This window comes from Mercenaria mercenaria, chromosome 10, assembly GCF_021730395.1.
Source record: "Mercenaria mercenaria strain notata chromosome 10, MADL_Memer_1, whole genome shotgun sequence".
Taxonomy (NCBI): domain Eukaryota; kingdom Metazoa; phylum Mollusca; class Bivalvia; order Venerida; family Veneridae; genus Mercenaria; species Mercenaria mercenaria.
Window position 1 is genome coordinate 25763949 of NC_069370.1, and position 24201 is coordinate 25788149.

The following is a 24201-nucleotide window of genomic DNA, read 5'->3' on the forward strand; positions in this document are numbered from 1 at the left end:
GTTTTGTGATGAAACGTTTATACGTTTAAACATTTGAAACACAAAATAAGAGTTAATTTACATCTTCGTTAACTGGGAAAATTTAATGACAATTTTTCAGTAACCAATCAAAATTAGTTTAACATCCCGAAACTGATTCGCATAATGAGGTATGACGTCACGTCGCCATTTTCTCTGTTGATCAATTTGCATTTCGCCCAGTGTTGAAAGGATTTAGCAGATATTTCGTGAAATCTGAGGAAATTATGGGACCAAAAACCGGTCCAATGTTATTTATTTATTTTGTCTTGTGTATCAAGACTGGATTTTCTTACATGGAGGTAAATATTAGATAATAAAGTAAATTTTTAGCGCAGATTGCCGAGTGCTGGCATGACCATGGTCTGATCTGCTAAAAAAGTATGATGGAATTTTAGATGTCACTGTGAATCTCACTTTGACGGTATCGGTTGTTTTCCATTTCTTATTTTACAGATATGAAATAAGGCAAAGCAGCTTCCTGTAATTAAGCTCGAAAAATGCAGATTTTCTATTTTGTTTTAAAAAAAAAAACAGTTCCAGTGTCCAGGAGATCATCACAAATCGGCGTGTTATCAACAAATCTGTAGTTAACACATCAGTATTCAGTAGATATCAGTAACTACTGATCTCAAGATGCACAATACACGAATCTAGAAATTTTCATTTTAAATGTTTGGTTTCATCATCCGATAGTCCAAATAATAGTCACCAGGTTGGGGAAGGTATTAAATTTAGCAAATTTAGCTATTTATAGCTAATATAGCTACATATGGCTAAAAAGTGAACAAAAGAAATGTATATTTTTCTCACCCTTGCTCATATTTTTAGCACGAGCATCCTATCACTGTGTCCATCTATTCCACACAATTTTCTACATAGAATTGATCAATCAAGTACAATATTTACCGTTGCAGTTATTGTTAATTGCTTTGTTTAATTGGAGAATTAAGCCCAGTTGTGCCAGTAACCACAATAGCCTGTATTAAACACCTAGGGTGACTTTAAGGCCAATGTAAATTGAATGAAAGTTTAACATCCCCTGAATGGTAGTTTTCTGCCCATTACTAGATCTATTTCAAAGTATTTTGATATTACATAAAATTTTGATCGTTTAGCTTATGCTACAAGTATGCACAATTTTGTTTAATTACAATTAATGTCAGTTAGTTATTGTTGACACAAACACTGAACACAAAAACAACTTGTCTTAGCCTAACAACAATGTGATGTCCATGCAGTGTTTATATATGACATTAAGCTGGTAGGAGGAAATCATGTGTAACTGTATTATTGCATGGAATTTCCATGAAAAATGTGCAAGTTTAAATCTTCATTCAATTCTTTTCACCTCCCTTGGATTGGTTACACATTATACATGCCAGCATTAAAACATGTTGTGTGATATCACAGATCTTTCACAAATCACAACTTTCTGAACATATTTTCATAGATGTGTTAAGAGTGCTTAAGAAAGAAGAGCTGAAAATTAGCAAAATTGTGAAAAATAATGTTTGTTTTGTGTACTTATCAGATAATTTACTTTGTGTGTTGCAAGGATAAATTGAAATTATTTCTGAAAAAAACGCATCGGTAAATATTTTATTTTATTTCTCTAAAATGTTACAAATGCCAACTTCAGTTAATATGCAAGTAACTAATATGCACCTATTTACAGTTTAAGAGCAATTAATGAAAACGTGCAGTTCTTTTGTTCAATTTTTAGCCATATGTAGCTATATTAGCTATAAATAGCTAAATTTGCTAAATTTAATACCTTCCCCAACCTGGTCACTGTAATAGTGTGATCACTTTTGACTGTTGCTGTCTCTGACATGTCAAAACTTAATCTGCATATTTCTGTTAGTAAATCCCCAATGAAATCCATTGGGAACTTTTTCTGGTACATGTACAAAGTATTTGTAATGATTACATCTCTGATAATGAATTTATGTTGACATTAAAGCGTTATAAACAGTTAAACTTGCCTTGCTGACATTTTATGATTGTATAAGTTGTGTTTTGTTTCTGCAATTCAGTGTCATCGGCAGTCTGTTGTTTATTGAAACTGGTGTCCGGGTAGACACCTCCTCGCACCTGTCACATCATATTTTCGAAGATTTAAGTCTCTTATTTAAAAATATGAATTAATTTAAGGCCACATTTAAAAAAGCCTTTGTTTGCTGTCACCGGGCCCTACTTTTTAAAGTTGGGTAGTTAGGTAAGCAATACTTTTTTCTTTTTTTTGGTGGGGAGATTTTACTTTTACCATTAGATATATGATCGTTTCTTACAGAATATTTCTTCTGTAAAAATAAGACAAAATGTATATATGTTGTACAAAAGGATAAAATTAAATACTACAATTTAAACATTTTTACTTATAAATATTATTTTGCTTACTTGAAATATATGCGGCACTTGTCATATCGCAACTTAAAAAAAATAATTTGACCAGCATTATCCAATAAAAACTTTTGGGGCACAGCATTTCAGTAGGTAGGTAGGGAGACAGCAAACAAACAAATTTTTCATTTTGGCCTTACATCTCCAACCCATTTAAAGTTTCTACACGAATATTAATGTTTAATTTAAAGCAAGTATGTCTGACCAGTATATTATGACTTTGGATTTTTTCATGTCTTCATTTTCCTAAGACTGTTACAGTAAAATGCAGATAAGGGATGACAACTATAAAATATTAGATCATAAAATAAGCCATCCCGATAAGCCAGATGAGGAAGGCTAATCATCTGGAAAATGTCTACCCTTTAAAAAGTTTTATCAGAGGTAAGTCTCCGATAATATGTCTAAATTTAAAATCAGCAACGAATATTACAGATACAGAAGCTGAAAACAAATTCAAATTGATGTTTCAATACTGAATGCATTTTACTTGTAAAAATCTCAAGCAAAAAGCTTTTATTTTAGTAAGGTAGTGTCTTGGGGTATGGATCTGTACCTCTAGAATCTGATTCTAAAGGTACGGATCCGTACCTCTTGCAGGGGTGTAAAATTCCACTCGCCCGCTCGCATTGGCGAGTTAAAGTCTGGATAGGACGAGTGGATCTCGCTGTATACTCGACCGATCGGGCGAGTGGTTTTTACGTCGTAGCTTTAATGAAATTCAGAAATTACATCTTGAAAAACCTCAACAAACTTTGAGATAGTTCAGTTGCTACTTTGATTGACTGGAATTTACTCGCGAATCGTAAAGATATCAAAACGTCATGCCGGTATTTTTCCATTCCGAGAGCACGTGCGACCTATCGTAATATCAAATTTACATCTCTGTTACTTTTGTTTATCGACAAGTACACAAAAAACGTGCGTAGTGCATTCATTTTTTAACATTATCGCTTCAGTTTTTCAACATCGCTTGAGAAGTAATACAATTTGAATTCTACTAAGATTTCAATAAAATATCGAAGGAAATGTAAGCAAATTTGTATGAAAACGGTCGAATTTTCATATAATCATTTGTTAAATTTGAAACAGCACGATCTTAATTACTGATTTCTTTCTAAGAGAAAATAAGTGATACATACTATGGGCATAAAATTCGGACTTTTGACCAGAAGGAACAAAAAACAGAATTAAAAAATCTTAAATAATGAAAAAGCGGCAGTTATTTAAATACATTGAGTAAAACGATTTTTTTTTTTTGGTAAAAAGGTTTCTGTTAGTGCGACGGAATAGGTTACGTGACCTCGTGGACGTAAAAAGAAATGTGGTTGTTGCGGTTTTTAATAGTTTTAAATGAATCTTTGTACATATTTTTTTTATAAAATATTCTTCTCAAACGATAATGTAAATTCCTTGAGGGCAAATGGGTCACATGGCGCGAAAACTGTAATATGACGTAATGCCATGACAATCTCGTGCAACAATAGCGCTTTGATCTCCACTTCAGATGTCATGATACCGACACACTTCTTTTAGCTCTTTGAGAGGATGTTAATTGATGATGAAAACAGGCCTTTTACTTAGTTTATCAACAGAATAATTACCGATGACCGTCAACATTTTTTTTTCGCTTTCAAGACGGGTAGGTGGATGATGATTATTGTGTCCATATTTTTAGGACACTTTTCAAAATAATTATTTTTCGGGAAATAAGTCTTGAGAAAATGAAAATAACTGATGTTTAATACTTTCCTGACACTTTGGGAAACTACAGTAGGGGTTAGACTGTGATTATTTTTACTGTCGATGCAGTTATTATGGAAAGCAACTTGATGGTGGAGATGACAAAATTAGTGAAAGAAAAATATCTGGTGTGAAAAGGAAATTTAAGATAATCAAAAAGGAAACGTAGTGTACGAGCTATGTATTATGTTTGAAATTTGCTTGTACATAATACTTCTTCCATAAAACGTGACAGTATTAAAAATGTCAATTATTAGGGCGAGTGACTGTCCACTAAGGGCGAGTAGATTTTACCAGCTACTAGTCCTGCAGGGCGAGTGGTGTGAAAAAGAATTTTACACCCCTGTCTTGACAAGCCTGTTAGGGGTTTTCGAGGGTTACGGACCTCCGTTTTTCTAGAGATTAAGAGTTATTTGCATTTAAAATTTTGTTGAAAATGAAATAACAAATAAGACTTTTATCAGCATTCACCTTAAACTTGGAACTAAATGGTTTACAGATACCAACGTTCAACTGTTTGGTTACATTTTCTTTCGAAACGTAATTAACTGAGGAACACAAAATAAATCATGAGGATTCGAACTGGCTGAAATAAAGATTAAAGATTAAACAAAAGAAGGTTAAATTATGTTGTGAAAAAAAAAAAGCTTTTTTTTAATCATAATTAATCCTTTAATAGGGTATTTATGTTTTCCACACATTTGGTAGCCATTAAGAGATACAAGGGACGTTTTCACAAACAGTTTCTTTCACTTAATGTCGGTTAATTGATTATTAGACAGTCACTTCCATGCCGATTATCATTGTATCTGGTTAAAAAACAAAATAAGTGTATTAATAAGCTTAGCAGGGCGTCCGCTTGGATTTTTAGCTCACCTGAGCACAAAGTGCTCAGGGTGAGGTATTGTGATCGCTCACCGTCCGGCGTCCGTCCGTCCGTCCGTCCGTCCGTCCGTCTGTCCGTCCGTCCGTCCGTCCGTCCGTCCGTCCACACTTTCCTTTAAACAACATCTCCTCCTAAACCAACAGGCCAATTTTGATGAAACTTCATAGGGATGTTCCTTGGATGGCCCCCTTTCAAAATTGTTCAAAGAATTGAATTCCATGCAGAACACTGGTTGCCATGGCAACCGAAAGGAAAAACTTTAAAAATCTTCTTCTCAAAAACCAGAAGCCCTAGAGCTTAGATATTTGGTGTGAAGCATTGCCTAGTGGACCTCTACCAAATTTGTTCAAATCATGACCCTGGGGTCAAAATTGACCCGGCCCCAGGGGTCACTTGATTTTACATAAGAAAATCTTAAAAAATCTTCTTCTCAAAAACCAGAAGCCTTAGAGCTTAGATATTTGACATGTAGCATTGCCTAGTGGACCTCTACTAAAATTGTTCAAATCATGACCCCGGGGTCTAAATTGACCCCGCCCCAGGGGTCACTTGATTTTACATAGGAAAATCTTCAAAAAATTTCTAAAAATAAACCAGAAGGCCTAGAGCTTAGATATTTCACATGTAGCATTGCCTAGTGGACCTTTACAAAATTTGTTCAAATCATGGCCCCCGGGGTCAAAATTGACCCCACCCCAGGGGTCACTTGATTTTACATAGGAAAATATTTAAAAAATCTTCTTCTCAAAAACCAGAAGTCCTAGAGCTTAGATATTTGACATGTAGCATTGCCTAGTGGACCTTTAGTAAAGTTGTTCAAATTATGACCCGGGGGTCAAAATTGACCCCGCCCTAGGGGTCACTTGACTTTACATAGGAAAATCTTCAAAAGTTTTCTAAAAATAAACCAGAAGGCCTAGAGCTTAGATATTTCACATGTAGCATTACCTAGTGGACCTCTACAAAATTTGTTCATATCATGACCCCCTGGGTCAAAATTGACCCCGCCCCAGGGGTCACTTGGTTTTACATAGGAAAATCTTCAAAAATTTTCTAAAAATAAACTAGAAGGCCTAGAGACTAGATATTTGACATGTGGCATTGCCTAGTGGACCTCTACAAAATTTGTTCAAACCTGGTCCCACGGGGTCAAAATTGACTCCGCCCCAGGGGTCACTTGATTTTACATAGGAAAATCTTTTTAAAAAATTCTAAAAATAAACCAGAAGGCCTAGATCTTAGATATTTGACATGTAGCATTGCCTATTAGACTTTTACAAAGTTTATTCAGATCATGACCCCTGGGGTCAAATTGACCCTGCCCCATGGGGTTACTTGATTGTACATAGAAAAATCTTCAAAATTTTCTAAAAATAAACCAGAAGAGCTTAGATATTTGACATGTAGCATTGCCTAGTGGACCTCTACAACAAGTTTTCAAATCTTGTTTTTAAAGTTACTTAAAGAAAATTTCAACTATATTTTCTCATAATTCTTTTGATTGATTTCTATTATGATCTTTTGACCTTGAAGACTTGTCCTTAAGTGCAATGATAACAGGTGAGCGATATAGGGCCATCATGGCCCTCTTGTAAAAGTTGGAGCCACCAGTTTAGCCACTTTCAAAATTTTAGGGCCACTTGGAGCCAATCCATTTTTTTGAAGCCGTGGTCTGTTTTGTATGCATAAAGAAGGGATATGTGTATAAAATAAACAACATAATACTTGTTACACTTACTATCTATCAGTATGTAAATGTCATATCTTTTGTGTTTTATATTTTCTTATAACAAATTAATAAATAACAATTTTAAGTCTTTTTATCAATGATGATACAAAATTATATCATATCATATCATATTCATCATATATCAACTTTCAACTATCAACAGACTCTTTTAAACAGAAAGATGTGCATTTATAGGGATTTTTCGAGAACTCTTGAAAGTGCAGGGTACTGTTAAACATTAGTCGAACTAATCCGACATATACAGTTTGTTTTATATTGTGACGGTCAAGCGGTGGCTGCAAAAGTCAGAAATTAAAAAGCAGCCACTCAGCGACAGTAATCTTGTCTATGTTAAACATGGGACAGGGTGCATTTTGCGCGTTGCACACCTTTGTCTACAACAAACAAAAGGTATATTTCCATAGTTTTTGGTTATAAATGTCTCTTTTGTAAGTTACTGCATTGTTTACTACATGGTTTGCAATACAGTCTTTATGCAGAACCTAACATTTTATGATATTTCTAATAAAGAAAACTTGCAAGACAAAAATAATGACTGCAATCATAAATCAGACAGTATGTATTTATTAATCATAAGCATGTTATATAAACATACAGGAATTATAGTGTTCTGTTTGTTTGTTTTTCATTTGAATTCATAGCAAGTTTCTTCTAGTGCAAATCTGAATACATTTTCAATAAATGTCATTATACTTTCATCATATTACTGAATATACTGTTGATACTCATGTAAAATGTGCAGATTTATTGACCTCCGGGACACCCTCCCCCCCAAATCGTGAGCGCGTAGTAGTCACAGGTATACACAATTTTTCAACTTCAAAGTAAGTTTATTTACGATTTTCGCCATTTCGGTAAAGGGAAACTACTCTCCGCGCTAATTGTCTACGCTAAAATTTAAGATTGCTGTTACATTCCGATAAAGATCGAGTGTTTGTTTGTTGTTGATTTTTCCTTATACAATTTTAATTTCATGTAAATTTAACATTATTTTGCTGAAAGAAATATAAAAATCATAGATATTACGATACTAAGTAATTAAATATCGAGTATAAACTCCAACCGAGATCAAACTGTTAACAACAAAACTGACACAAGGTGTCATGCTAAAATTACAAAACACGGCGGAAATTGAAAGAAAAGTTTGAAATTATTTAAAAATGTCGGATACATGTAATTAGCGCAATTACCGTAAACATTATCTGATTTAGTTTATCTCGTACAAAGAACCGAAAAAAAAACTGTCGGGGGAAAACAGCGTGGAAAACAGCCATTTAAAACAAATGGGTCGCCGCTCATTGATCAATAAACTTGGTTTGGTCATCGATAATTGGATCAATCAAAATAAACATCAGCGGATACTTAAAACATTTCCATTGAAAACGTGCTTTCTTTAGTAACTGATCGCATCCGTCTCCCCTGCTCCAGTTAACTCGCACACACATGTCACAACATTATGTAATATAGTATATACACAACTGTCAAAACATGCGTCGTCGCATCAGCTGATTACTTGCTATCGGTTTTATCTACCCGGGAGAATATCTGACGAGAAGCGCGAAACGGGAACCACGCTTCCGGATCAAATACTGTATACACAATAACAACGTGGGGGAAAAAAATGAAACTATATGTGGAGCCATGATGTTTCGCCACTCGAGATTTTTTTGAGCCACTTCAGTCAAAGTTTGAGCCAGTGGCTCCAAATGTGATAGGCCGCGGACGCCCTGCTTAGATAATGTGGCAGTTGACCTCAATACAATAGACACTGTATATTTTCCAGTACAGGTTACTAATAATTACTTTGCAGTATAGCCCCTACATAATTTTATGACGGATTATCTTTGAACACACCTGGACTTATTGGACTCAACTGCCACATTATCAAAGTTTATTAATATATTATTATGCCCAATTTATTAGTCCCCTACTGGTTGAAAACCAGTTTCGGGGACTATAGGTATGTGCTTTTCCGTCATTCTGTCATTCCGTCCGTCCGCAATTTCATGTCCGGTCCATAACTCTTTTATCCATCAAGGGATTTTAATATTACTTGGCACAAATGTTCCCCATGATGAGACGACGTGTCATGCGCAAAACCTAGATCCCTAGCTTAAAGATCAAGGTCACAATTGGAGGTCAAAGGTCAACAGGGCTTTTTTCCTGTCCGGTCCATAACTCTCCCATCCGTGAAGGGATTTAAATATCACTTGGCACAATTGTACCTCATAATAAGACAATGTGTCCTGCACAACTTTCAGACCCCTAGCTCAAAGGTCAACGTCACACTTACCAGTCAAATGTTAACATGGCATGAACAGGGTCTGTTTCGTGTCTGGTCCATAACTCTTTCATCCATGAAGGGATTTTAATATTACTTGACACAAATGTCTCCCATGATGAGACGACGTGTCATGTGCAAAACAATCTTGGCAAAAAACCGGTCAATATGAGTATTGACCAGGCCGGCGGTCAATACTGGTTAAAACCGGTCAATAGTCTCAATACCGGTCAATACTGGTCGATTCAATACTTTGTTCACTCTTGGGTGGTCAATACTGGTTTATTCAACACTTTTACACAATGCACATTCACAGATTAGAACAAGCTGTAACAGTAATGTAAAAATTATAAAGCAATCTGAATAATATAAAATTTTGTTTGTTAAAAAGTATAGTGGATTAGTGGTCAATACTGGTCGATTCAGTTTTGGTCCTTGGCAATGTGTCCTGGTCAGGCTCAGTTCTGGACAATATACTTAGACTGGTCAGTGGTCAATACTAGTTTATTAAATGCTTTTATCACCTTAAAGTATACCCCTAGCTCGAAGGTCAAGGTCACAATTGGAGGTCAAAGGTCAACAGGGCTTTTTTCCTGTCCGGTCCATAACTCTCTCATCCATGATTTTAATATCAATTGGCACAATTGTACCTCATAATAAGACGATGTGTCATGCACAATTTTCAGATCCCTAGCTCAAAGGTCAAGGTAACACTAGCCGTCAAATGTTAACATGGCATGAACAGGGTCTGTTTCATGTCCGGTCTATAACTCTGTCATTCATTAAGAGATTTCAATATTACTTGGCACAGATGTTCTCCATGATGAGACAACATGTCATGCGCAAATCCCTGAGCCCTTGCTCCAAGGTCAAGGTCACAATTGGGGGTCAAAGGTCCATACGGCTTTTTTCCTGTCCAGTCCATAACCCTGCCATCTATGAAGGGATTTTGATATTACTTGGCACAAATGTTCCCCATGATGAGACAACATGTCATGCACAAAACCCGGACCCCTAGCTCAAAGATGAAGGTCACAACTGGAGGCCAAAGGTCAATAGTTTTTTTTTCCTGTCCGGTCCAGAACTCTGTCATCCATCAAGGGATTACAATATTACTTGGCATAAATATTCCCTATGATGAGACGACATGTCATGCTCAACACCCAGAACCTTAGCTTAAAGGTCAAGGTCATACTTTGAGATCAAAGGTCAATAGGATTTTTTTCCTGTCCGGTCTATAACTTTGTCATGCAAAACAGGATTTAAATATCAGTTGGCACAAACATTCCCCTGGATGAGCCAACATGTTATGCGCAAATCCCGGGCCCTAGGTCTAAGGTCAAGGTCATACTTAGAGGTCAAAGGTCAAATTCAAGAATGACTTTGTCCGGAGCATTTCTTCTTCATGCATGGAGGGATTTTGATGCAACTTTCACAAATGTTCACCACCATGAGGCACACTTTTTATGCCCCCCTTCGAAGAAGGAGGGGTATATTGTTTTGCAGATGTTGGTCGGTCGGATAGTAGACCAATCTGTTTCCGGATGATAACTCAAGAACTCTTGGGCCTAGAATCATGAAAGTTGATAGGGAGGTTGGTCATCACCAGCAGATGACCTCTATTGATTTTGAGGTCTGTATGTCAAAGGTCAAGGTCACAGTGACCCTGAATAGTAAAACGGTTTCCGGATGATAACTCAAGAACACTTGGGCCTAGGATCATGAAAGTTGATAGGGAGGTTGGTAATGACCAGCAGATGACCCCTATTGATTTTGAGGTCAGTATGTTAAAGGTCAAGGTCACAGTGACCCTGAACAGTAAAACGATTTCCGGATGATAACTCAAGACCGCTTAGGTCTAGGGTCACGAAAGTTGATAGGGAGGTTGGTCATGACCAGCAGATGACCCCTATTGATTTTGAGGTCAGTATGTCAAAGGTCAAGGTCACAGTGACCAGGAACAGTAAAATGGTTTCCAGGCAATAACTCAAGAACGCTTGGGCCTAGTGTCAGGAAAATTGATAGTTAGGTTGGCCATGACCAGCAGATGACCCCTATTGATTTTGAGGTCATTAGGTCAAAGGGCCTATGTGTTGTTAGTGTTAGTACAAAAGAAGTGGAAGGACCTATGTGTTGTTCGAAAATACTTATAAAAGAAGTGGACATCTGTGTAGTGTATATCATATATAATTATGTGAAAATGTAGAAGTAATGAAATACATGTTGTTGTGTTTTTTTGCATATAGTATACTTAAAAAAGCACCATTTGGGTTTGATTTCTTTAAAAAAAATCGAACACGGGAGGGCCAACCCCTCCCGCACCCACCCCTTATCCCGCCACGCAAACTTTACCCCAGCGCCTTAAAAAATTTCTGGGAAAGGGCCTGAAAGGTCAAGGTCACATTGCCCAGGAACAGTTAAACGGTTTCTGATCTTCTTGTCCAAAACCATAGGGCCTAGGGCTTTGATATTTGGTATGTAGCAAAATCTAGTGGTCCTCTACCAAGATCTTTCTGATTATTTCCCTGGGGTCAAATATGGCCCCACCCCGGGGGTCACATGGTTTATATAGACTTATATTGGAAAAAAACTTTGAAAAACCTCTTGTCCAAAACCACAGGGCCTAGGGCTTTGATATTTTGTATATGGTATCATCTAGTGGTCATCTACTAAGATTGTTCAAATTATTCCCCTAGGGTCAAATATGGCTCTGCCCTGGGGGTCACATGGTTTGCACAGACTTATATAGGGAAAAACTTTGAAAATCTTCTTGTCCAAACCACAAAGACTATATATGGCTTTGATATTTTGTAATGTAGCATCATTTAGTGGTTCTCTACCAAGTTTGTTCAAATTATCCCTCTAGGGTTAAATATGGCCCCGCCCCAGGGGTCATATGGTTCATATAGACTTAAATAGGGAAAAACTTAGAATCTTCATGTCCATAACTTACATCGTTCAAATTTGGACCACATGTATAGTTTTGAGTGGCAAGATAAACTGTGACATGAGTTGACCTTGATCTTGACCTAGTGACCTACTTTCACATTTCTGTAGCTACAGCCTTCAAATTTGGACCACATGCATAGGTTTGTGTACCAAAAAAAACTTTGACCTTGTTATTGACCTAGTGACCTGCTTTCACATTTTTGAAGGTACAGGCTTCAAATTTGGACCACATGCATAGTTTTTTGTTCCAAAATAAAATTTGACCTTGATTTTGACCTAGTGACCTACTTTCACATTTCTCAAGCTACAGCCTTCAAATTTGAACCACAAGCATAGTTTTGTATACTGAAATGAACTTTGATGTTGAGATTGACCTAGTGACCTATTTTCACATTTCTGAAGGTATAGGCTTCAAATTTGGACAACTTGCATAGTTTTGTGTTCCGAAATAAAATTTGACCTTGATTTTGACCTAATGACCTACTTTCACATTTCTCAAGCTACAGCCTTCAAATTTGAACCACATGCATAGTTTTGTGTACCGAAATGAACTTTGATCTTGAGGTTGACCTAGTGACCTACTTTCACATTTCTCAAGCTACAGGCTTCAAATTTGAAGCGCATGCATATTTTTGTGTTCTGAATTGAAATTTGACATTGATTTTTACCTTTTACCTACTTCCACATTTCTCAAGCTACAGCCTCCAAATTTGAAGCACATGCATAGTTCTGTCTACCGAAATGAACATCGACCTTGAAATTGAACTAGTGACCTGCTTTCACATTTCTCAAGCCACAGCTTTCAAATTTGGACCACATACACATTGTTTTGTACGGAAATGAAATTTGACCTTGATTTTGACCTTGAGCTAGGCTTGAAATTAGGAACATTCAAAAATGGCTCAGTGGATGGCGCCAAGATCACTCTGTAATCTCTTGTTAGGTTAATGGGTTAAAGGTCAAGGTCAGATTAAACCAGAATGGTAAAACTTTTGTTTACAGCGAGCATATAATTTCTGTTCTTCATGCAATTACTGCATGCATCAAGGGGGACATTTCGTGTTCGACAAGCTCTTGTTTAGAATTACGTCCTTTTGTTGTTACTATAAATAGATTATTTTGTAACTTTTTTAGCTCACCTGTCACAAAGTGACAAGGTGAGCTTTTGTGATCGCGCGGTGTCCGTCGTCCGTCGTGCGTCCGTAAACTTTTGCTTGTGACCACTCTTGAGGTCACATTTTTCATGGGATCTTTATGAAAGTTGGTCAGAATGTTCATCTTGATGATATCTAGGTCAAGTTCGAAACTGGGTCACGTGCCGTCAAAAACTAGGTCAGTAGGTCTAAAAATAGAAAAACCTTGTGACCTCTCTAGAGGCCATATATTTCAAAAGATCTTCATGAAAATTGGTCAGAATGTTCACCTTAATGATATCTAGGTCAAGTTCGAAACTGGGTCACGTGGGGTCAAAAACTAGGTCAGTAGGTCTAAAAATAGAAAAACCTTGTGACCTCTCTAGAGGCCATATTTTTCATGAGATCTTCATGAATGTTGGTCAGAATGTTTATCTTGATGATATCTAGGTCAGGTTCGAAACTGGGTCACGTAGGGTCAAAAACTAGGTCATTAGGTCTAAAAATAGAAAAACCTTGTGACCTCTCTAGAGACCATATTTCTCAATGGATCTTCATGAAAATTGGTCAGAATGTTCATCTTGATGATATCTAGGTGAAGTTCGAAACTGGGTCACGTGGGGTTAAAAACTAGGTCAGTAGATCTAAAAATAGAAAAACCTTGTGACCTCTCTAGAGGCCATATTTTTCATGAGATCTTCATGAATATTGGTCAGAATGTTCACCTTGATGATATCTAGGTCAAGTTCGAAACTGGGTCATGTGGGGTCAAAAACTAGGTCAGTAGATCTAAAAATAGAAAAACCTTGTGACCTCTCTAGAGGCCGTATTTCTCAATGGATTTTCATGAAAATTGGTCAGAATGTTCACCTTGATGATATCTAGGTCAAGTTCGAAACTGGGTCACATGCAGTCAAAAACTAGGTCAGTAGGTCTAAAAATAGGAAAACCTTGTGACCTCTCTAGAGGCGATATTTTTCAATGGATCTTCATGAAAATTGGTCAGAATGTTTACCTTGAAGATATCTAGGTCAAGTTCGAAACTGGGTCACGTTGGTTTAAAAACTAGGTCAGTAGATCTAAAAATAGAAAAACCTTGTGACCTCTCTAGAGGCCATATTTGTCATGAGATCTTCATGAATATTGGTCAGAATGTTCATCTTGATGATATCTAAGTCAAATTCGAAAGTGGGTCACATGGGGTCAAAAACTAGGTCAGTAGGTCTAAAAATAGAAAAAACCTTGTGACCTCTCTAGAGGCCATATTTCTCAATGGATCTTCATGAAAATTGGTGAGAATGTATAACTTGATGATATCTAGGTCAGGTTCGTAACTGGGTCATGTGCGGTCAAAAACTAGGTCAGTAGGTCGAAAAATAGAAAAACCTTGTGACCTCTCTAGAGGCCATATTTTTCACTAGATCTTCATGAAAATTGGTGAGAATGTTCACCTTGGTGATATCTAGGTCAAGCTTAAAAGTGGGTCACGTGCCTTCAAAAACTAGGTCATTAGGTCAAATAATAGAAAAACCTTGTGACCTCTCTAGAGACCATATTTTTCAATGGATCTTCATGAAAATTGGTCAGAATTTTTTATCTTGATGATATCTAGGTCACATGTGCTCAAAAACTAGGTCACTTTGTCAAATAATAGAAATAACGACGTCATACTCAGTTGAACACTGGGTCATGTGGGGATAGGTGAGCGATTCAGGACCATCATGGTCCTCTTGTTATTACTGGCCGTAGGGAAAAATTTTGTCAGAATGATTACCTTGATAAAATCTAGGCCAGTTTCGAAAATGGGTCATCTGGGGTCAAAAAATAGGTCACTAGGTCAAATCAAAGAAAAACCTTGTGTATGCGATAGAGGCTGTATTTTTCAATTGATCGTCATGAATTTTGGTCAGAATGATTGCCTTGATAAAATCTACGTCATGTCTGAATATGGGTTCACTCTGGATCAAAAACTAGGTCACTAGGTCAAATCAAATAAAAATCTTGTGTATGCAATAGGGGCTGCATTTTACACCGGATCTTCATGAAATTTAATCAGAATGTTTGTCTATATGAAATCTAGGTTGAGTTTGAATATGGGTCATCTGTGGTCAAAAACTAGGTCACCCGGTCAAATTAAAGAAAAATCTTGTGTATGCAATAGGGGCTGCATTTTACACTGGATAATCAGAAAATTTAGTCAGAACGATTGCCTTGACAAAATCTAGGTCATGTTAGAATATGGGTCATCTGTGGTCAAAAACTAGGTCACTAGGGTCAAATCAAAGAAAAACCTTGTGTATGCAATAGAGACTGTATCTTTCAGTTTATCTTCATGAAATTTGGTCAGAATGCTAGCCTTGATGAAATTAAGGTCAAGTTTGAATATGGGTCATCTGAGGTCAAAAACTAGGTCGCTAGGATATATCAAAGAAAAAGTTTTGTATGCGATAGAGGATGTATTTTTCAATCAAGGTTGATGAAATTTAGTCAGAATGATTGCCTTGATCAAATCTAGGTCAAATTTGAATGTAGGTCATCTTAGCTCAAAAACTAGGTCACTAGGTCAAATTGAAGAAAATGCTTGTTTACACTTAACAGACCACATTTTTGATCCAATCTTAATGAAAATTGGTCTGAATATTTGTTTCCATGAAATCACTATGTCAAACATGTTTACACTGTTATTGTATGTTTCTCAGGGGAGCGACCTAGGGCCATCTTGGCCCTCTGGTTCTTAAAATCGGACAACAATTTCAACCATTTGGGTGCATCCGAGTAAGTGTCTGTGGAGAAAATTTTCGCAGGCCGATACGAGTGATAATACAAGGCCTGCATTTCATCTTGCCATTTAATGTTTGTAGATTGTGTTTGTTTGAGGACGAGGCAGTGACAGGGCCTCCTCATGTGCAGAAGACAGAAAACAAGTCATCTTTTGTTAGTGAGCCATTTTTGTTGAAAGGTTTACGGTATATAAAGAGATTAGAGACGTATAGGTTTATCTGATAATTAAATCTAGAACGCAGTCTACCTTACTACTTCGTAACTACACGCGAATCAGTACCTTTTTTACAATATTGAGTACGAAATTCGCAAAGCTGCTATTTTGACCGGTAATTAAGTTGCGCCATCAATGACTCGTTCAGAATTATTTTGAGGGATATTTTGAAAATCAGTGTGCAAGAACGCACAAAATTTTGCGTCAAGGAAAAACCCTGCTTTGGTCAGAAGTGCAAAAAAGAAAAACTACAGGCTGTATTTCTAGTAACTAGGTAACCTCTCTATGTCTTTGGTAACCTGTGGTAACTTTCAGTAACACCTGGTCACTTTGGTCAGAAGTGCAAAAAGGAAAACTGAAACTGTTTTTGGGCCATAATATGGAATCAAACATGCCACAAAAATTCCCCTTTCAGCTCATTTGAGTCAAACTTTTCCCCCAGCTGAAGGCACTGACCCCCTTCAACCAAAAGTGGGGAAAAAAACCTGAAGGAATTTTTTCCGAGACTTTTTTTTACCTCTTATGGCCCTTTGATAGTTTTTGCAGTATAGAGGATGGCACAGTATGTGGGGACATCTGTGTCCTATGAGCACAATGTCTAGTTCAAAAATTAAGGTTTCACTTTCATTTGTGATTTCTCATAAAAAGATGTTGTTTTTTGTTCCCATTTACAATGTAGAAGTTAAACATGACAAGATTAGGGTGTTTCCCTATGATCATGATGATGTGACTTGAATGTAAGACAACAAATACCTTGAGGCTTAACACAACATTGACTGTGTACTTGATGTTATGTGGTATAATGTGCATGTATAATGTGCATGTATAAGTTATAAAAGTGTATAATGATAAAGCATCTTATTTTTCATTACAATTAATTTAAAAACATACAAAACAAAAGTGTACACATGAGATACATTAACACTTTGCTTTCTAATGTAGGCATAGGAAATAGAGATCAATATAATTGTGCCTTTACTAATCCTACCTGTTCTGTATTACACAAGTGCTTCTGTTGTGACATTTTTATTAGGGCTGGGTACCGCCTTGAAAAAAATACCGCGGTATACCACGGTTTTTTCTTAATTACCACGGTATACCACCATTTTTATCCTAAGACTTACAGCTATGGTAGTGGTCATAAAAATATTGAAAAACTCTCGGAAAGACTTAATTTATTATGAGCAACAACGAAGACTAGTTATTTGACTAGAATTAAAGAAAAAAATACACTGGAATAATAACTTGACTAATGACTAGTTAGATTAATGACCCTTAGTATTTTTTACCAACATGTATTCGTCGGAAGACGCCATATTGTCTCTAGGGAAGCACTAGGTCACATGTATATAGGTCGCGCTTGTTTGAAATTCGATTCGTGCACCCGTTTGATAAACCAGTAATGTTTACAAATAGTATGAAGGCTTCATCAAATTGTTTTCAAACAAAAAGTAATAAATTTCGACTCGACTTTTTCCATACTATTTGTTTCTTTTTGAATACATGCAAATACATACTGGGATATTTTAAACTATCATCATTTAAACAAGAAGTCGGGACTCACCGAATTTACCAGACTCAAAGTAATGACGTCATCCATCTATACAGAATAATCCGGAGGTTTTCGAAGGTTTTGATTGGGGATCACACGGTCGATCATGCATGTTCAATTGTACCATTGGGTAGTTATTTTTGGAAACTAATAATATTAGCATGGGAATTCTAGAGATATAAATCGGAAAATCATGCATGGTGTCATTTGCTGTTAGATAGGCTACATAGACAATGTAAATTAAAAATAAACAGAAGTAGGGATAATGTTGATAAAATACCGTTACATTGTATTCCCCGATGGTACCGCGGTATCGTACCACGGGAAGATGGTACCACGGTTACTGGTATACCGGTAATACTACGGACCTCTAATTTTTATACAAGCTAAACTGTATTATTTGCACTATAAAATACTTACTGGTATTTCATTTTTAGTTTGACTATGGAGAGCTGACCTCGACCCAATGTCAGCGTCCGCATCTGCATCTTATTCTTAATTAAAGTTTTATCTCTGGTTTCATGTTTAAAGCTTTAAATAAATTATAAGAACTGTCTTTGGATTGTATTTTGGGTTAGTGTTAATGGTTTATGCTTAGTATCACTTATTGACAGCAAACTTTGTGTTTAGGTAGCTTTTATCAAAGAATCATAAATTACATAGGACAGTGACACATGTACTTTTCTTATACCTGTACTTCTGAATGGCATGATTGGATGCAGTGTGATATAATTACGTATAATAGAACATGACCATTTTTAGCTTGACTGTTCGAAGAATAAGTAGAGCTATCCTACTCACCACGGCGTTTGCGTCGATGTCGGCGTCTGCGTCACACCTTGGTTAAGTTTTTCGTACCGGTCCACATTTTGACAAAGTCTTTTGAGGTAAAGCTTTGAAACTTTCAACACTTGTTTACCATCACCATGTCCAGTTAGGCAAGAGTACATAACTCCATCAAGGATTTTGGCTGAATTATGGCCCCTTTCGACTTAGAAATCTTGGTTAAGTTTTTTCGTACCAGCTCATATTTTGTGTAAAGTGTTTGACATATGGCTTTGAAACTGTTTCCACTTGTTCAGTACAATAGTCTCCATCTATAGGCAAGAGTACATAACTCTGTCAACTATTTTGGCTTAATTATGGCCCTTTTTGGACTTGGAAATTGGTTCTGTTTTCGTACAAGTCCACGTTTTGTCAAAACTATTTGACATAAAAATTATGGCTTTTTAACTTTGAGCACTTGCTTATCATCATGATTTCCATCTGAAGGCAAGAGTATATAACTCTGACAACTATTTTGGCTGAATTATAGCCCTTTTTAGCTCCACTATTTGGAGAATAGGGGGGCTATACAACTGGCGTCGGTGTCTGCGTCGGCGTGACCCTTCTTAGTTAAAGTTTTTCGGCAACCTTTGTTTTTCTGTCGTATCTTTGTTACTGTTGCTTATATCTTACTGTAACTTCACATAAACATTGTCCAGTATACAAACAATATAAGTTTAGGGGATGAGCCCATTATACCCAAGGTCAAGGTCACCAAGCTGTTATACTTAGGTTATTTTTAAGGTTAAAGTTTTTCGGCAACCTTTGTTTTTCTGTCATATCTTTGTTACTATTGCTTATACATGTACAGGGTTCGCACAGGCCTTAAAAAGTCCTTGAATTCAATGGTAGTCCTTGAAAACTCCTTGAAAATGACAAAACCCCTAAAAAACCTGGAAAAGTACTTGAATTTTGGAAAAAAACTCCTTGAATTTGACCTTTCACTCCTTGAAAATATTCTTTCCGTAACTTTGCTTTGCAAAAAGAATTTAAGGCTTAAAATAAATCTGAGAAAATGAAAATAAATTCGTGAAATTGCAGGATCGGGTCACTCGTATGCTATTATAGTGGTCTACAGCCACACTTTATCGATATTTACAGAGTGCTATTTCTACTATATCACCGTTTGCATGTTTCCGTTTCCGTTTAAAAATGTACGGGGAATAATAACTCGCAATTTTTAGCTATTTGCGAGTGTTTCCAGTGAATTAAAATGAGTAAGAAAAATAAACATGTTTACTCAAGTAAGCGGGAGACAAAAGACGAATATAAACAGTGGCTGAAGCCCTATAGAGTAGACAGAACGAAGTGTATATGCAGGGGCTGGGTCCATTATACCCAGGGTCAAGGTCACCAAGGAGTTATACTTGGAATTATTTTCATGTTAAATTTTTTTGGAAAGCTTTATTAATAGACATATCTCTGGTACTTTAAAAGATAATGACTTGAAATTAAAAATATTTGTTTATAATCATCATCTGCATGTGTGGTTACATACCCCATAACTCTTATTGTATTTTTGACAGAGTTATGCCCCTTTTGTACTTAATTTTTTTTTGCAATATTTGCTTTCTGGATATTACTTTAATGCAGTATAAGATTATGACTTGAAACTTAAAATGTATCTTTATTTCCATCATCTGCATGTGTGGTAACAATCCCCATAACTCTGATTTGTATTTTTGACCAAATTATGCCCCTTTTACACTTACATTTTTTTAACAAACTTCATTTTCTGGACATAACTTTGGTACTATATAAGATAATGACTTGAAACTCAAAATGTATCTTTACCATCATCATCTGCATTTGTTGTAACAATCCTAATAACACTAATTTGTGTATTTGATGGAATTATGCCACTTGATGTATCTTCCTTTTATAGTAGAGGTCTCTTATTCAGACATATTCATTTTACTGTCAAATCCCCGAATAGTGGAGCGCGCTGTCTTACGGACAGCTCTTGTTGAACTTTGAAATTGGTTCAGTTCTTCCTACAAGTCAGCATTTTGTCAAAACTATTTGACATGTGGCTTTGAAATTTTGAACACTTGTTTATCAACATGATTTCCATCTATAGGCAAGAGTTCATAACTCTGTCAACTATTTTGGCTGAATTATGGCCCTTTTTGGACTTGGAAATCAGTTAAATTTTTCATACCAGTCCATATTTTGCCTAACCTGTTTGTCATATGGCCTTGAAACTTTGACCACTAACTTGTTTCACCATCACAGTCTACATTATGTAGGCAAGACTTCATAACTAGGCCAAGAACTTTAACTCAGTTTAGCCCTTTTTCACATAGAAATAAGTTTCTCATACTATTCCATATTTTGTCTAAACTGTTTATATATGACTTTGAAACTTTGAACACTTCATTACCGTCATGGTCACACATTGCCATTTAGTGCAAGACTTTTCCAAATCCACAAATACAGGAACATTGTTTGTCTGATCTATTTTTTCTTTTGTCTGAAAATCTGTGGTAATATTTTGACCCCATTCTTCCATCAATTCTTCGAATAGTCAAGCGCGCTGTCGTCCGACAGCTCTTGTTTTAAGTACCTGTTGGCATGATGCAAAGTTTGAAAACCTGGTTTTCATGGAATTTCCATGTTTCTTGTTAATATTAACATAACTATCATAAATTTCACATTTGTAAAATCATTTTCGGTAATTTCTAGACTTTATTTAATGTAATATGTATTTCTGTCGTTGAAGAAAATTTTAGTGTCTACAATGTATCTCTATCTAATGTGCAAAATCTTGAACCCGCTTAAATGCAGTATCTATTTTTCAATTTGAAAGGTTTATTTCGTTCTTGCTAGGATCCCACCAATACCTACCCAATAAAGGATAAGCAGTTATTAAATTTGTTTGAAGTTTGTAAATAGTTCTTAAAAGGTAAGGTTAGGTTACTGTGAACAGTGGTTGCAGTTTGGAATGACACTGCACCTGTATTACATGTATATCCTGTGATAGGTGAATCACTGTGTATTTTATATTGAATGCCCACACTGTTTAGTGAGCTACAAAATTTGCAATAAAATCATCCTTATTTATGCCGGTGTGAACTATAAATTACGATGCTCACAAGATTAATAGCTTGTTGTGTGGGATATTTATTAATGAGTATTTAGATTATACCATAAAAATCTTAAATTAATAAAATATTGCACCAACAATTTTTTTTGTTAGCAGTCCAGCAGCTAATTTAGTAACTGTAAGTCAACAAGAAATATCTAATAGATTGGTATCATTGTAGCTATATGGTGACCAGTATAATACTGTATAATAATCACATTGAAAGCACATAAAAATCTAAATTTTTAATTGCAACATTAATACCAAAAACAGATTTAAATGTTCTCAAGCAAATACAGGGTCATCTTTTTAAGGGCATGCTTGTATTTCATTTATTTACTATCAAAGTCTACACCAGGAGAAACAATCCCCATAACTCTGATTTGAATTTTGACAGAATTATGCCCCTTTTTAACTTAGAATTTTTGGTTAAAGTTTTTGATAAAGTCAAATATCTCTGTTACTATCAAAGCTATTGACTTGAAACTTAAAATACTTATTTACCATCAAAGTCTACACCAGTAGAAACAATCCCCATACCTCTGATTTAAATTTTGACAGAATTATCCCCCTTTTTAACTTAGAAAAAAAAAAAAAAAATGAAAAAAGTCAATTCTCTGTTAGTATTAAAGTTTTTGCTTAAAACTCAAAAGAGTTATATAAAATAAAGTCTGCACCAGAGACACAATTCCATAACTCTGGTTTGAATTTTGACAGAATATCCCCCTTTTTTAATTAGATTTTTTGGAAAAGGTTTTTATAAAGTCAATATCTTTTTTATATCAAAGCTTTTGATAAAAACTAAATACTATTTCCCACCCAAGGGGTCTCACCGGGGAAAAACAATATCCATAATTTGGGTTAAAATTTTGACAAAATTACCCCCTTTTTTTCCCTTAGTTTTTCTGTTAAAAGTAATATCTCGTTACTTTTTTAAAAGTTTTTTGCTTGAAAACTAAAAGTGGGGATTTTGTATCAAAGTTTACGCAGGGAAAAATTCCCAAAACTTGTTTTGGGAATTTTGACAGAGTTAGCCCCTTTTTTTGCCCCCCATCATCAGTGGTGGGTTTTTAAAATCCTCTGCGTCGTGGTCCGTCGTCCTTCCGTCCGTCCGCCCGTCAGTCCGTCCGCCCTTTCCCGTCCTTTAACAATTTCTCGTTATGCACCCTCAAAACTACCGGGGGGGATTTTCCAATTTTGTCAAAAAGAGTATTGTCCCCTATTTGTGCCCCTAAAAATCGACGGTTAAAAATTTTTAGTCTCTGATTTTTTGAAAAAAATGATGGTTATTGTCATACTTGAGCGGTTTTGGCTCGGGGGGGGGTTAATTTTTTAGTTTAGGTCAGCTTTTTCCCTAAACTTTCAAAGTTTTGTTTGAAATTTGGGGAATACGGTTTACATCAAAGCTGCCCCTTGTATAGAAAAAAACTAACTCCATCTTGTTTTTGCAAGTTTAGGGCCCCCTTTTTTATTAAAAAAATATCAATTTCTGGAAAGTTTTATGTTTAGGTCCTTTTTTTCCTAAACTATAAAGTTTTTGTTTTTAAAAATTGGAATACTTGTTCACATCAAAAGCGCCCCTGTACATCAAAAATAACTCCATCTTGCTTTTTGCAAGAATTTTTCCCCCTTTTGGACTTGAAAATCTTTTTGGTTAATTTTTTATTTTTAGGTGCTTTTATCCTAAATATCAAAGCATTCCTTTAAACTTGAAAACATTGTTCCCCATCAAAAGCTGACCCTGCCCCCCCGAAACAAAACTCCTCCCTTTTTGAGATTTTGGCCCTTTTGGACTTAGAAAATTTTCAGATTTCTTGGTTAATTTTTTATGTTTAGGAAATTTTTTCTCTTAAACTATCAAAGCTATGCTTTAAAACTTGAATTTTTGTTCCCCTATAAGTGCCCCTGTACAGAAGCAACATAACCCCATCTGCTTTTGCAATAATTATTGCCCTTTTGGACTTAGAAAAAATCATTTCTTGGTTGAATTTATGTTTAAGTAAATTTTTCTCAAAACTTAAGCTTTTGTTTTAAAACTTGAAACAGTTTTTCACCATTAAGGGACATGTCATAAAGAACATAACCCCCTTTTTGAAAGGTGATGGCCCTTTTTAGACTTAGAAATCATGGGTAGGACAATTTTTCTATTATAAAAAAAAAAATAGGAGGGCGAAACCGAAAGGGGGTCTCTTTTTTGTAAGTTAGGCCCTTTGTTTTTTTCTGTAATTACATAGTTTAATGGGGGAAAATTTTAAAAAAAATCTTTTTGCCCAAAACACGAGCCTGGGGGTTTTGATATTTGGTATGAAGATATCTAGTGGCCCTCTACCAAGTGTTTCAAATTTTTCCTTGGGGTTAATATGGCCCCGCCCCGGGGGTCACATGGTTATATGATTATATGGGAAAAACTTGAAAAACCCTCTTGTAAAAAACCACAGGGCCTGGGGCTTGATTTTTGTATATGACTTCCCTAGTGTCTTCTACATGTTAATTACCCCCTGGGTCAAATTTGGCTGCCCCGGGGGTACAGGTTTACATAGACTTACGTAGGAAAAAATTGAAAATCTTTTTTTTCCCA

The 24201-nt window shown here is 35.9% G+C and overlaps 1 long non-coding RNA gene across 1 annotated transcript; it reads left to right on the plus strand.

Annotated features, from left to right (window-relative positions):
* Positions 1-181: 181 nt before the first annotated feature.
* Positions 182-17748, plus strand: LOC128559838 (uncharacterized). The gene is made up of 2 exons (XR_008372672.1): positions 182-320; positions 16028-17748. It is a non-coding gene; the product is annotated as an uncharacterized LOC128559838 (long non-coding RNA).
* Positions 17749-24201: the final 6453 nt, after the last annotated feature.